The following is an 11,893-nucleotide window of genomic DNA, read 5'->3' on the forward strand; positions in this document are numbered from 1 at the left end:
ATTCATAATTGCCCAAATTTGGGAGGAACCAAGACGTTCTTCAGTAGGTGAATGGATAAACTGTGGTACATCAGGACAATGGATTATTATTCAGCACTAAAAAGAAAAGAGCCATCAGACTATGAAAAGACATGGAAGAAGCTTCCAAAGCTATAGTAATTAAAACAGTATACTGACATAAAAACAAACATATAGATGGACGGGACAGAACAGAGGGTCCCAAAATAAACCCATGCATATATGGTTAATTAATTTATGACAAAGGAGGCAAGACTATACCATGGGGAAAGGACATTCTCTTCAAGAAATGATGCTAGGAAAACTGGACAGGCATATACAAAAGAATGAAATTGGACCTTTGTCTTATACCATACACAAAAATTAATTCAAAATGGATTAATGACGTGAAAATAAGACCTAAAAGCATAAAACTCCTAGAAGAAAACAAAAGTGGTCAGCTCCTTGACAATGATATTTTTGAATATGACACAAAAAGCAAAAGCAACCAAAGCAAAAATAAACAAGAAAATATCAAACTAAAAGGAAAGCATCAACAAAATGAAAAAGGAGAAAATAATTGTAAAGCATATATCTGATAAGGGGCCAATATGAAAATATATAAAGAACTCAACTCAGTTGCAAAATCTGATTTAAAAATCTGAATAGACATTTTCTAAAGAAGACACACTGATGACCAACACAAACTGATATTGAAATGATGCTCAACCTCACTAATTATCAGGGAAATGCAAATCAAAACCACAATCTGATATCATCTCACATCTGTTAGTATGTGAATTAGAATAGAAATCACAATGGCTGGTGAGGATGTGAAGAAAAGGAAACCTTGTACATGGTTGGAATGGAAATTGGTGCAATCACTATGGAAAACAGTATGGAGTTTCCTCAAAAAATGAAAAACAGAATTACCACATGATCTAGTAATTATCTTACTGGTTATTCAAAGAAAATAAGAACACTAATTAAAAAAGATATATGCACTTCTGTATTTACTAAAGCATCATTTACAACAGCCAAAATATGGATACAACCCAAGTGTCCATTGGTTGAATGAATGCGTAAAGAAATTGTGGTACACACACACACATACACACACACACACCCAGGAAGATATTATTCAGCCATAAAGAAGAATGAAATCTTGCCATATGCAACAACATGGATGGACTTCAGAGACAATATGTAAAGTGAAATAAGTCAGACACAGAAAGACAAATACTGTATGATCTGTCTGTGTGTGGGATCTAAAAAAGGTAAAAACAGAAAAACCCATTAAGCTGATAGATACAAAGAACAGATTGGTGGCTGCAAAGGGTGGGGGGAGGGTGTCAAGGCAGGAGGAGGAATGGGTGAGCTGTCCTTTTTTTAGTTCACATAAATTCAATATAAATTTTTTTAAAGTTTATAAAAGAAAAAGAAATGAGCTATCAAACCATGAAAAGATGTGGAAGAAACTTAAAGTTAAGTGACAGAAGCCAATCTACAAAGATTATATACAGTATGATTCTAACCATATGACATTCTGGTAAAGGCAAAAACTCTGGAGACAGTAAAAAGTTCAGTGGTTGCCAGGGATTGGAGGGAGAGGATGTTTAGCAGAGTGAAACAACTCTCTGTACTACCACGGCAAATACATGTCATTATACTTCCGTCAAAACCCATGGAATGTACAACACCAAGAGTGAACCCTAATGTAAGCTGTGGACTTTGGGTGGTAATGATGTGTCACTGAAGGTTCAAATTGTAACAAATGCACCATGCAGGTGTGGAAGACTGTGTGTCAGGGACGGGGGGTGGGGGGGGTGGGGGGATGGGGGGGTAACTAGGAACTCTACACTTTGCTCAATTTTGCTGTGAACCTAAAACTGCTCTAAAAGAGTGTATTTTTAAAAAATATCTGCTTTAAAAAAGTTAAGCAGATACAAGGAAAAGACTTTAATCACATAAACTTTTCCAACAATTTAGATTTTAGGAAGATGTTAAACTACAGTATGGTTTCCATGTCAACTGACATAGTGATTTAAAAAAAATCCTAGGAGGAAAAAAAAATATGAGCAGTCCCTTAATAAGTCTTCAAATGCCCTATTATTCAGCCAACAATCACCAAGTAAAAGTTCTTTTTCTCCCTATTATCAAGCTCCTAGCTTTCTTACTCCCCATTTTTCCATTCTTTAGGAAATCTGTTGAGCAGCATTATTCTCTCAAACAAACCACTACATGGCTAACATCCTATTCCATCAAATCTTGAGCATTAAGTATTGCTTAAAAAATATTTTCATAACGAGTTAATATACCTGAACCAAGGTAACACAATAAAACATATCTGTCATCAATAAAATGACAGAAATATGTATTTTAAAGACAAACAAGAATTACCTTTAAAGATTTACATATTCAAACAACAATGGATATTTTACTTTATGTCTGACTGGTGGGCAGGAGTCTCTGGGATGCAGGATGTGTTAGAGGTATTCATTTGAATGTTTAAAAAGATGATTTTACTTAACCATTTACCTTTATATTTTGTTTGAGATGAATACACAGATACAGGAGATACTCCTACCATTTTGAAGATTTTTGAGATCAAATGGAGTTGCAATAAGGAAAAAGAACCACTTGGACTATCTAAAAGTTCAATGCAATTTGTGATGGACTGAACTCTCACAAAATTTCCTCAAGAAGTAACCAGAATAATCCAATCTTAGTTAAGATGGCACAAAGACCAGAGGCTCAAAGACCAGAAGGATATACATATGCAATCTGTAACTGGCTATCTCTAGGTAGTAAGATATTAAGTGCTTTAATTTTTTTTTTTTATTTCCTAGTTTACTTACAATGAACATGTGGTGTACATTCTTAAATTTTTTAAAAATCATTGCTTTTAGCATTCATATTAAATGAAGAAAATGAGTATAGCAGGAAAGAGTGTTGTTCACTCAGTATTTAAGACAGGACCCCAACCCCGGAATATCTGTCCAAAGACAGTCCTGGACTGTAGTCCCAATTTAGCTCAAGAAGAACCAGCTCGGGGCGCCTGGGTGGCTCAGTCGGTTAGGCGTCCGAATTAGGCTCAGGTCAGGATCTCGCGGTTCATGGGTTCGAGCCCCGTGTCAGGCTCTGTGCTGACAGCTAGCTCAGAGCCTGGAGCCTGCTTCAGATTCTGTGACTCTCTCTCTCTGACCCTCCCCTGCTCACGCTGTCTCTCTCTCTCTCAGAAATAAATAAAACATTAAAAAAAAAAAAAAGAACCAGCTCACCACACTCACACATAATGAATTCATTTTTATATTATTATTAAATTTTTTAAATGTTTATTTATTGATAGAGACAGAGCATGAGAATGGAATGGGCAGAGAGGGAGAGACCCAGAATCTGAAGCAGCACCAGGCTCTGGGGTGGCAGCACAGAGCCTGACGTGGGGCTTGAACTCCTGGACCATGAGATCATGAGCTGAGCCGAAGTTGGACACTTAATTGACTGAGCTACTATATTATTATTATTATTATTATTTTGTTTATTTACTTATTTTTTTAGTAATCTTTACACCCAACGTGGGGCTTGAACTTATAACCATGAGATCAAGCGTCACATGCTCTGGCGACTAAGCCAGCTAGAGCTAATTTTTTATACTATGAGAAAATTTATGCCATTTAACGGCAAAGATTAACTAATAAATTAGCTACAAGTGTGGGTGAGAAATGAGGAAAAATACCTGAGAGGCTTATGATCATCTAAGAATATAGATGGGAAACATGAAATACATAACCGTGTTTTAACCAACACCCATCATTCAGCATAAAATGATGTATAAGCACCCTGGACAAGCCAGAATCTCTGAACACTGCAAAGCACCTGGGTTTCCAACACAACCGTGCAACCTGTTTCGTCTTTGGCAGCAGTATCTCAGAAGTTCATAAAACCCAAATGTCTGCAACGAATAATGTAGGTGATCCAGAGGACACGCTCTACTACACAATTTCAAAAGCAAGACACTAAAACACAACCCTCAAAAGAAACTGTTATGGTAACTGATTTGAAGTCAATGGTTTGGAGTTTGAAAGTTAAAGCACACCATAAAGATGATTAAAAAATCTGAAACGAATTTAGGAAAGACTAGCTGTTTCCAATTTGATTCAAAAAGAGTTTTAGAGGCAGAGAGCCAAGTTACACTAAACATTTATGAATAACATTTCCTAGGAAAAGTAGCTCATTTACCACAGAAAGCAGTTTCATAACTTCAGAGTCAGCTTGGAATTAATCTCCAAAGAATCAACCAACAGCAAAACTGCAAAAATTACAGAATGAATCCTTAATGATTTTCAAACATGGAACAAAAAGTATGTTACACAGAGAATATTTTTGTTTGTGCAGAGAATCTATGTAACATGTTTTAGAAGCATTCTGTCAAAAATAAACAAGGCCAAAAAAAGTTTTTGTACTTAAAGTACTGGTTTTCAGTTGTACAGAAAAATTTACATTCACTGTCCACTCTGTAATCATATGGTAAATTTACTACTGAGTAATGGCTAATAAAGGAAATTACTATGTAGAAATGGGACAATGGATTCTCTCAAAGAAATTAACATGTTCCTAAATACAAATATGAACATCAAATCATGGTTTCTAGATTTAGAGAGAATTAAAAAAAATGTTGGACTATTACAGGTTAAGAGTTAGTGCTTTCTGCCTACTTTTTTGGTGAGTAGGCAATTTCCTTAAAAGGTTCACATGGGTAGAGTAAAAAAGATTTCGAATCTAGTCCTGTGGTAGCTACTAGTCACGTATGACTACTCTGAATTGAAATGTGTTTTAAGTGTAAAGTATGCACTGGGTTTTAAAGATTTAGCACAAAGAGAATGCAAAGTATCTCTTTATTATTTTTACACTGATTAGATATTGAAAAAATTTCTTAAAATTACATTTTTTTGGGCCTTTTTTAGAGGTAAAACATGATTTTTCTTTTCCAATTTACTAGAAAATGTAAAATTACATCTGTGGCTCATATTATATTTCTATAGGATTGTATTCGTCTAAGCCAGTGCAAGGTAAAGATGCTTTAAGTTAACATGACACCGTCAGATAAGGCATGCCGCACAATGGTTAGCAAAGGGAGGCTGTTCTATCGAGATCTGTATTCAAATCTTCATTCTGGCACTGACTAGCTGCGTGAGCAGGGGCAAGTTATTTCACGCTCCTGGGTCTGTTTCCTCATCTAGTACAACAGATGGTGCAAGAGCTGTTTGCTCTGCTACAAAAAAAGTTTTTTTAACGTGAACTCGCTTATGTGCAATGGGTGAATAAGGGAAATATGTTACACCCTGTGCAGGTTTTCCCCTGCCTGTTAATGGTTTAGAGCAATCACGGGTGCTCTTTCTACAATTACCATGGTTTGAGCTATATGTAAAGAGCTTAACAAAACCTGAAAATTCTCCAGTAGTTCCTTCCTTTGATTTAAGCTTATGTTTAGTGGCTTCAAGTATCCTCTCCGGAAAGCTGCTACAGCGGATGAAACACTGGAGACTTCCACGTCTCATTTTGAGTGGTATGTGTTTTTTCTTCATAAACCCTGTTATTTTAGTGTATTATCCTACATAATGTCAGGATTTCCAGGGATGTGTACATATCCTTACAGCAGAAACACCTGTATGTATGTACTGTCACCCCAAATTGCTCTTTAACTTAAAATTTAAAAATTTTCATTAACTGAGAGAATACTTTAAGCTAACACGGTCTACAAGACAGGAGTGGTTTAGTCAGAAACTTTATTGTAGAAATGTTGATTCAGTAAGTATTTTGCTGAAATTTGTCTTTATTTTATCAAAAGGAAAGAATTATATTTCCTTTTTTTCTTTTTAATTTTTTAATGTTTATTTATTTTTGACAGAGAGAGCGGGGAAGGGTAGAGAGAGGGAGACACAGGATCTGAAGCAGGCTCCAGGCTCTGAGCTCTCAGCACAGAGCCGGATGTGAGGCTCAAACTCATGAACCCTGACATCATGACCTGAGCAAAAGTCAGACATTTAACTGACTGCCACCCAGGTGCCCCAAGAATTACATTACTAATGCTAGCAATAAAGACTAACACATTTAATACAAATGAAACAATAAATACAGGTATCATCATCTGTCCTTTATCTGATGCTCACTAAAGTTATCTGTACTGTGTATTTAAGAAAAAATGTTAAGAGACACATAAAATGCTGGAAATACTCATTACAGACTGTTTCTAAAAGGTGAAGTGTAATCTAGAATACTGTAATTATTTTTTAGCTCTCTGGATATGGAATCCCATATCAGACTTTTGTACATGTTTTAATGAGTATATTTTGTATAAAAGTAGGGGCTACTTGCATCAGGATTTTTGTGACAAATAATATACATAAAGGATTAGCAACATCTGGCAAATTATTCTAAAGTGATTGTTTCCTATTTAAATCATTGGAAAAATTTAAAAAGTATTTGTTCTGGTTCTCTTTAACCAGACAGGATAGGAAATGTGTGGTTTCCCCTTGAGAGTCCCAGGAGTGTTTTTAAGTGTTTCCGTAAGCTTTGACAACTTGATCTTGATGGGATGAACACTAGGCTCTGGAAGGGTAGGGATTAAAGAAGAGAAGAAAAAGAAACAGGAAACAACCTTTAGGGCAGTGGTTCTCAAAGCTGGGAGAACATCTCTGGGAATTTGTTATAAATGCAAATTATCAGGCCCCACCCCAGGCCAGGAGAATCAGAAACTGGGTGGGGCCCAGCAGTGTGTTTTAATAAGTCTTTGGGATTCTGAGGTTTAGGGAGCCCTAATGTCATGATTTTATAGGGCCAAGGTATCTGTCAGGAAGCTTTCAAGCTTTAATTCATTAAAAATATTTCTTTGGGGCGCCTGGGTGGCTCAATCGGTTAAGCAGCCGACTTTGGCTCAGGTCATGATCTCACCGTATGTGGGTTCCAACCCTGCGCTGGGCTCTGTGCTGACAGCTCGGAGCCTGGAGCCTGTTTCAGATTCTGTGTCTCCCTCTCTCTCTGCCCCTCCCCACTCAAGCTTTCTCTCTGTCTCAAAAATAAAACAATAAAAATGTTTAAAAAAGATTTCTTTAACACAAACTTAGGGAAAGATCTCTATGTACTCAATTGTATGCGAAAAATCAAATAATTTTAAATTTTGTTTTAACTAGTTCTTTGTTTTCTGTATGATTTACCCACTTCTTGAGATTAAAGGAAAAAAAAAAAACAGTTCTAACTGGAAATGATGAGGGAGCATAGGGCAGGCTGAGGGCGAAGGATAAGCAAGCGTTACCACGCACCCAACCCCCGGTGGGATTTGTGTGGCATTCCTCAGTATCCTCACGTAACAAATTAAGCATTCCTCACTTAACAAATAATCTCTGTAAATTGCAAGGCAATCTTATCAAGAGCCTGATCTCCAGAAACCTACAGACTCAGTTTCCCGGAGCCCCAACATCACCCTCCCTCCACAGCGATGTGGGGAACAAAGGCAAGAAGGAAATGGCATTTAAAAAAACTCTGAATTTCCTAATATGCTGCAGCCCACTAACAAACACAAGAGGCAGGCAGAGTAAAACTTCTCCAGGAACTCCTTACTGTCTTAATGTTAATGCTTTGCTAGAGGGAAAAACAACCTTAGCCTGACAATAGTAAGGCCTCTGGTGATCTGTGAGTCTTTAGCATATGAAAGTCTCCTTGGAAACATGCCTTTGGACTTTACCTTCCCCAAGCCCATAGTACTTAACCAGTCATTCTTCACAACCCCAGGGCAGCTGCTTGCCCCTGGGTCCTGTCCCCGTGCTTTAATAAAATCACCTTTTTGCACCAAAGGTCTTCAAGAATCCTTTCTTGGCCATCGGCCCTGAAACCCACCATCACCCTCAAACATCATCAGAAACAAGGTTAAAACCCAGCCAACGCAACAAGGTTGGCAGGCATGACTGCTTGCCTTTTCACGTGGCACAAATGCTGGATCAGTTCTCGTCTCTGCAGGACCCAGAACCCAATTTCATCACTTTAGTCATAAATAAACAGGCGTCGGGGAAACAGAATCAGAAGCGCCTGATCCGACAACTGCAATGTCAACTTTTTAATGGACTATGAGAAATGGGAATGCTAACAAGATTTAGATCTGTGGTTCTCTTCCTTACAGGCCTTAGCTACCCAGAAAGTCAAATGACTTTTAGCAGATTGAAAATCTACCGCTTCAGAGTAGAGTCGGGTGCACTCATCTGCTAGAAATAGTCTAAAGCCTGGGGCGCATTGTCTCCACATAAATTCTTGTGGAGCCTACTATTCTTCCAAGTGGAAAAGGTCTCAGGGATGCTACAAAGGAACTTTTCAGGCTTCAGGCACTCTGGGTCCTTAATTCACTTAAGTCCTCAGCTGGCACTTACCATGTTCTTATGTGCCGGGCTCTATGCAAAGTACCGGGAATAAAACAAAGAAAACAAAACAAACATTAAGACAATCCACTTGTCCAAAATTTTAGTGTAGGGAAAGAGGGAGGAAGTGGAAAAATAGACAAAGATTATTATAAAACAATATAGTAAATGAATTAATACAGCCGGGTGCAGAGTATTACGGACACTCTCTGGTAGAATGAGAGAGGGGGGCTGGAAGGTTGCATCTCCTTCGCAAGGAGATGGTGACCTCCGGATGGAGGTGGAAGACGAGGAAGGTCACAATTTATTTACAATCCATCGAAAATGGCCACTGTCATCCGTTTAATAGTGATGTTAGCTTTTATTTCGTAAAATGAAAATTTCTGATTCTAACCTAAATTCTGTGTTCAGTGAGGCAGTAAATCTATGCAGTTTCAGGTCAAACGTGGTAGGAAGAGATGATCGAAACTGGTGGAAAAACCAAATTACGGGTTGTTTAAAAATAAACTATTCTGCTTACCTCTGATAGATAACAGAAAGCGTAACAGGGTTTGCTAGAGGCCCTAGGATTGGTCTTTGGACATTTGGCACAACTTTTATTTGAAAGTAACTTATTTTAACAAAGTTTAATATCCCCAGACTGCTCTCATTTAAACTGTGATTTATCTTAGCAATTATTTTGGAAGGGTTTTAAAAACCATGTGTTCCGTCAATGTTTCACTGCTCTTCAGTTCACTACTTCTCAGGGAAGCGAGAAAAGCAAAAAGCAAAAGCAGTTAAGTCCTTTAAACAAATTAATAAAGTCCAGCAAAAGCAAAGTCTCTAGATTCTTCAGTTTCCTTCCTAAGTCCCTGGCTACGAGGTTTGCATCACAACAGGTCCCTAAGATACGGTAAAGGGCTTCGGGGACATTCAGTCGGAAACAAACCTAAACCATCTTTGGCTTCTCCTGTCACATCAAGTTTAAGCCGATGCGGAGCAGGTACTCTGGAGGCCTGGCAACGCCTCAAGTTCGAGAGTCAGCGCGTCGCCCTGAGAGGACTGTGCAGGCTGCCCGCCCAGCCCCCGTGCAGCGCCGAAGGTACCACTGCAGCACGTCCCCTCCCGCTCAGTTCGGGCGAACGTCCGCCGGGAAGGTTCCTCAGAGCTGCTCCACCCCCACCCGGTACCCGAGGAAGGGCGGTCGCTCCCGCAGGGCGGCGCATGCGCACCGCAGTCAGCCCTGGAAACGGGCGCGCGCCGAAGGGCCCGGCGCCCCACCTGCCCTCGCCCCACTGAGGGAGAGGCTGAGATTCCTACCAGCAGTGCTCGCTAGGCCCCCGTCCCTGAAATCCCAGTCGGGCGCGCACCTCTGGGCGCGTCTCTCCGGCGTCAGCCGCAGCGGGTCGCTGGCGGTGAGGCCGGCGTGCGGCCGGCGCCGAGCTCGAGCTCTCATTGGCTGACGCGTGCCCGGCCTTCCTCCCTGAGCGCCTGCGCACAGCCGGACGCAGGGAGAACCCCCTCGCGGACCCCAGCCCCGCGCTGAGAGCCCTGCCGAGGCCACCAGCCCGCGGTCCCCGGACCCTCCTGAGACCCTTGCCCCTCCGCCTTCTTACCGCCCGGCCGGGAGTGGGCTCCGCGCGCTCCTCGGAAAGCTCTGGGACACGCGAATGAGCCCAAAACCTGACGGGCTAGGCCGGAGGGAGTCAGAAAATGACTGGGCGGCAGGTGGCGGGGCCCGACTGGAGCGGGGTGGGCTGGACGGGGTCGGAGGGCGACGGAGCACGCGCTGGAGCCCGGGTGGGGGGCGCATGCGCCGGGCCGCCCGCCCGCCCGCCCCACGGCCCCCGCGGGCGGCCTGGGAGCCCGGGAGGCCGGCCCTGTGAAGCGTGCTCGCCGCTCTCGGAGCTGATGCTTTGGGCCGGCTCTCAGGGGGCAGTTCCAGATTTTAAAGGTCTTGTTAAAGTACGTCCTCTGGCATTCCTTATAGAAATACAGCTGATTTTAAAACATTTCTCCAGTTTGCGTTTTCTGACTTTAGTCCCTTCGATGTCTGGCCTTTTTCAAACGTTAAGCGCCCCCCCTGCCCTCCAGTCACCGCCGCCTCTTTACTCATCTAGGGTTTTAGCTTTGTTTTGCTCTTTTGGCTTTATCCCTAGAACGGCAACAAATGAAATTAGGCAAAAGCAACAATTGCTCTTTTCTCTCTACCTTTGGCACTGTTCATAGAAGCAAAAAAGCGGGCCCTAAGGACCCTTGATTTTTTTTTTTTGATATTTTTATTTCTAGGAGAGAGAGGGAGAGAGACAACGTGAGCAGGGGAGGGTCAGAGAGAGAGGGAGACACAGACTCTGAAACAGGCTCCAGGCTCTGAGCTGGCAGTCAGCACAGAGCCCGACGCGGGGCTCGAACCCACGAACCGCGAGATCATGACCTAAGCGAAAGTCGGACGCTTAACCGACTAAGCCACCCAGGTGCCCCGGACCCTTGATTTATCCTTGGAAACAATCTGGTCACTTGTGATGTTTCATTCAATCCCATTTTTTTCTTAAAAGCTTAATTTTCCGGGTGCCTGGGTGGCTCAGTCAGTTAAACCTCCGACTTCATTCTGGCTCAGGTCATGATCTGGTGGTTTCCCGAGTTAGAGCCTCCAATCTGGGCAGGCAGCCTAGAGCCTGCTGGGGATTCTCTCTCACCCACCCCCTCTGCGCCTAACCCACTCATTCTGTCTCTCTCAAAATAAATAAAACTTGAAAAAACAACCACCTATTTTTAAATAACGTAAAAAATAATTTAAAAAAGGCTTAATATAGAACTTTCCCATTGTAATCTTTTCAAATGCATCCTGGCCACAAGCATCTAAACAGTCTATTTCTTTCTTTGGGTTTCAGTTTCCATCTGTAGGAAGGACTAGTTTATAAGTGGCCACTAACATTCTCCACTTGTCCTCAAAGGCACCTTAAACTGATGGTCGTCATCTCCAGACCTAATCTATTTCCAAGGTGCTGCATTTAAGTAACGGCAGTTGGAGTCACCTGACTTTTTCATACTAGAGAAGTGGGTATTTTTCTTGACATCTCCCATCTCATTTTCCCTTTCCTGCTCATACTATTCATTTCACATTCTATCATATGGTAATAGGTGATGTGAAATGCTGGGGGAGGAAATAGTCAAGGAAGACTCTTGAAACATCTTCAGTGCCAAAAGTTGGTTTTATTAGAGCACAGGACCCCAGGCAGAAAGAGCTGCACTGCGGTTGTGAGGAGTGCCTGATTATATACATTCAGGTTGGGAGGGGGTTAGGTGTAGTGTAAGTCTCTAAGGATTTGGAAGGAAGTTTTCCAGGACCTTGAGGGGCTAGCTGTTAGGAAAAGGTCATTTACAATGATCTATAAAACCTTAGTCATGAGACCCTTCAGATGTGTATCAGTGGGCCATATGCTTGGAGGATGATTGCTGACATATATTTGGGGGGTGGGGGTGGGGGTGGGTAGAGATAAAAGAAGCTTCCA

The 11,893-nt window shown here is 41.4% G+C and overlaps 1 protein-coding gene across 4 annotated transcripts in view; it reads right to left on the reverse strand.

Annotated features, from left to right (window-relative positions):
* Positions 1–10,159, reverse strand: part of TCAIM (T cell activation inhibitor, mitochondrial) — a 59,483-nt gene extending 49,324 nt beyond the window's left edge. Inside the window, exon 1 of one of the 4 annotated variants that reach the window (XM_039230402.1) lies at positions 9,998–10,159. The gene's annotated coding sequence lies outside the window, so the exon portion shown is untranslated. Of the gene's footprint in view, positions 1–9,701; positions 9,962–9,997 lie in introns of those variants that run through there. The other 3 variants (XM_039230404.1, XM_039230403.1, XM_039230401.1) reach the window with 3 other exon arrangements.
* Between the last annotated feature and the right edge of the window lie 1,734 nt (positions 10,160–11,893).

Source organism: Hyaena hyaena, unplaced genomic scaffold (genome assembly GCF_003009895.1).
Source record: "Hyaena hyaena isolate Hyena2069 unplaced genomic scaffold, ASM300989v1 scaffold_45, whole genome shotgun sequence".
NCBI lineage: Eukaryota > Metazoa > Chordata > Mammalia > Carnivora > Hyaenidae > Hyaena > Hyaena hyaena.